This window comes from Sciurus carolinensis, unplaced genomic scaffold (genome assembly GCF_902686445.1).
Source record: "Sciurus carolinensis unplaced genomic scaffold, mSciCar1.2, whole genome shotgun sequence".
Classification (NCBI taxonomy): Eukaryota; Metazoa; Chordata; class Mammalia; order Rodentia; family Sciuridae; genus Sciurus; species Sciurus carolinensis.
Genome location: NW_025920279.1, coordinates 259,985 through 264,180, shown reverse-complemented (window position 1 = coordinate 264,180; position 4,196 = coordinate 259,985).

The following is a 4,196-nucleotide window of genomic DNA, read 5'->3' as shown; positions in this document are numbered from 1 at the left end:
TTTTCTGGCACAAGAACAAGAGGAAAAGGCTTTCTTTAAAACACAACACTTACACCCATGAACTACAATTTAAAGAAGTTGAATTTGGAATATGCAGCACTGAACCCAGCTCTCGAAATAAAGACTGCACCACAATATCACAAATGTAAACAGAAATAGCTCTGCTAAAAGGCAAAAGTGAAGACCAAAACTGAATATCAAAACAGGAGTGGTTCAAAAATATCCAAATGTGGGATTGGACTTTCTGAGCATGGAATTGTACCTAAGGCATTTGCAAATTGTCAATTGCTTTTTATTTCTTGACTTGCTTCTACTCTCCACCAACCTGCAAAATGCCTAATATCTCTGGTTTCTTCCTTTTGGTGTGAGTTCTTGCAATGAATGATTTTTTTCTTCACTTAACCTACAAAGCACAATCTAAAAATTCCCAGATCCGTGGTATACATGAGAACAACATATGCTTCTCCCACTTCCACAATGCATCTTTTGAAGAAATCCATCAAAATTAACAAGATTCACTACAAGTGTTACATTCGTTTTGACACTAGAGCTCAATGATAGTGGGAGAGTAGGAGGTAAATTTCCCCTTCATCCTGAATGCTATCAGCACAAACTAAAAAGCATTCAGCCCCAAATCCTACCATTTTTCCTTAAGCCATAAGCAAGCCAATACTAAAACTGACTAGGAAATCAGAGCCAGGGTGGCTGTCTTTTGGCTTCACATATTCATTCTACAGTTGACCTTGTGGTTCACATGCAAAGTGCTCTGATGTGGAAGTCCCCTTCATTGGCAGCCTGGGAGTTTGCCCAAATAGCCTCAAAATTGGGAAGGGCAAGTAAGGTGTCATTTTGAATTTCATGCCACTGCGACCCAGTTCACATTGCCTATCAGGAGTATTTGCTGGAAAAAAGATGGTCTTAGCATCCTCATGAGTGAGATGTAACGTCTGAACTAATGAGAGTTGAAAAATGTGAAAAAAAACACATACTCTGAAGCAATGCAGGTGATTGGTGATGCACTGCTCCCTTTGAGTGCAGCTCCTGGCTGAATGGAATCAATGGAAATTGCTTGCAGGTGAAACTGGTAGTTGTTGAACAGTGTTGATTCTGTTGAATAACAGAAAAGAAAAAGAACAAGGTTGATAGGATAGAAGGTTTGCACAATCAGAGGTGCTTTTTCTTAATTTATTAAAATCCCTTGGTGCTGGGGTTTGTACCCCTGCCTTTCCTTTTCCAACACCAGTGCCCTACAGGATGGGCTATATCATCAGCACCAAAACAGCAACTTTAAGGTACATGATTTGATCCCCTCAGTTTCTTTGTGAAGTTCTATGTAGAAGCAACCCTAGACAAAGTCAACCAATGAAAAGAGAATTCCTAATTCTCCTTTTAAAAACAATCTTGCAAAACCTTTTTTGCATCTCAGGACCCAGAGTCTAGCAGTGTGTCTAGAGAGAAAAAATTATCCTGTCTTTACTTATGGAAGGAAAATGGTTGTAGCTGATGCCCAAGCAGAAAATTATATCAGCGATCCATGGAGGAAAAGGTACCAGGAAAGGCAGGACTATGTGGCTATGATAATATACTCAGGTTGTTAATATGAAAGGAGATTTTGTGGATCATTCACCATTGCATCCCCAGTCATTGCAACAGAATCTACTGACAACTTCCTAGATCTTTTTTTTTTTTTAATTTTCCTTTACCATTTTACTTTTGAAAATTGTAACCAGCAGAGAACTGTGCAAAATGAACAAGCCAGTGCTGGTTCTGGATCTTGCCTATCATATCAGGTAGGAGTGAGTGAGAGGAAGTTGTTTCTCCTGGAAAAGGCCAGTTTCCTTCAAAGAGGGAATGCCTCATCAACTTAGCCAGATGATGTCAGGATTATAAACAGGCAAAGGCAAGTGGTGATGCCTCTCAGGGTCGAGGTTCCCAGGACCCATATTTGCTGGCACAAAGGAAACATTCTTCATCCAATTTCAATCTTCCTCTCGGTATATTTGTTGCTTTTCCTCTCAAGATTTTTTACAGTGAGATAAGGGCTGAAATTCATATCCCTGATCGCTCAATGATTCAGTTCCATTCAGTTACACTCAGGACAACACCTCACTTGGTTACCACTGCTCCTGTGACATGAGAGCAAATTAGGGGAAGCTTCTCTATCCAGGTGTAAGGGGCAGGCATCAGGCAGGTCGGGTGTGAATGACTCAGGGATTGCAGGCTCTGGTAGGCAAACAGTTGGTTTCTCTCCCCATAGGATTTTTCCGAGCCTTGAGCAACACGGAGTTTGAGGAGTGGCTCCTGTGACCTGGCTCCTGCACTGCAGATTCCACCTGAGATAATAGAGGAAATGCCTGACACCCGGATAACATCACAGTTCCTATGGCAATCAGAGAAGCTTCAGCTCCTGGCCGCTTCAGACCAAGAATGAAAACAAGAAACAGCTCAGTTGTGATGGTCAGAGGAAACAGAAGCAAGCAAGTGCCAGGGAAGTGAGGTTTTCCAAAATGTGATTCTAACCACTTTGACCAGAAGAGCACAACCTGTGGTCTGGTGATCCCTCCAGGACCAGGTAGGACTAGGAAATTCTCTGAAGCTGGACAGCTCACACTAAACTTCTGGTCTGCTAGGTATCACTGCACTTGTTTGGCCTCACCAGGCATCATGACAGCAGGCAATTATCCCACACCATTTCCAGTGGCCTGGGTGGGTGGAGGAGTGCCTGGGGATACATGGATGACAGAGTTGAGCACCAACTATAGAGCTAATTTCTTCCAAACCTTCTCCTCCAGGTCTGGGCACACTCAGAATATCCTAGTCAGGAAACAATCCTAAGGCCCTAGCAACCAAATTGAATCATGGCTGGTGAGAACTCCTGGCATTTGAGTATGCAGTGAGTATGGTGGGTTAAGTGATCTTTGAGTTGGACCACTTCACACCCAATCTTGTGGGTTGGTCCTATTTCCCTACAGAGTTCAGCCAGGTAAATGGAACCTGGGAAGTGGGTCTTCTAGGTGAAGGTGGATGCATCTTCTGAAGGATTATATGGAGTCGTGGGAGTCATTCACTCAGGATGTTGGACAGAAGATTTGATGGTGCTGACATACCAGGAGAGATATTCTGTGCTAACCACACCTGAAAAACCACACCTTCTTTGCTTTGGCCTTACAACTAATCTGTGCTCAGAAATTTATCTGCTGGGAAATTCCAAGGTCACTTCAACACACCTCGAGATGCAGAAATATTTGGCCTATATGTGTTCACACGTGAGTTCCTTCTCCTGACAAAAATAGTGCCAACCTGACACAAGGTCCTGTGGAAAATTCCCACCAGTCCTCTTAACAGCCCCAGGAGGATGCTGAATACAAGCCAATGCATGATATAAGAGCCTGCTGATGGCATGAGGAACAAAGCATCACATGGCATAACTCCAGATTGGAACATCCCCCGTGCTGAAAGGGCTATGATGAAAAGCTTCCAAGATGAATATTCAAAGAGGGAGAGCAAGCACATTTTGTTGGCACCAAATATAGAAGGCTGTTGGTGCTGAAAGCCTACTTCAATGAAGAGACATTCTAAAACTTTTCAGCCATCATCATCTACCCTCAAATTCCATGACATGTCTTCAGGTTCAACATACTCTACAAATACAGGAAGTAGTACTTGCCTGTTCTTTCTGTAAGCAACCATCATTACAGACCTTAATTCCCTTGCAAGGACCTCAAATTCCTTGCAAATTTGCAACTGTTTCTTGTTACTCTCAAAGAACAGGTGATTATACATATACTGATTCATAGTTTTTCTGGCACAAGAACCAGGAAAAAATGCTTTCTTTAAAAAATGGCACTTATACCCATGAACTATAATTTAAACAAGTTGAATTTGGAATATTCAGCACTGAACAAAGCTCTCAAAATAAAGACTGCACTACAATATCACAAATGTAACACAAACAGCTCTGCTAAAAGGCAAATGTGAAGAACCAAATCTGAATATCAAAAAGGAATTGATTCAAGAATACCTGAATGTGGGATTGGACTTACTGAGCAGAGAACTTGTACCACAGGCATTTGCAAATTCTCAAATGCTTGTTATTTCTTGACTTGCTTCTACCCACCACCGACCTGCAACATGCCTAATGTTTCTGATTTTCTCCTCGGTGTGAGTTCTTGCAATGAATGGATTATTTCTTCCCT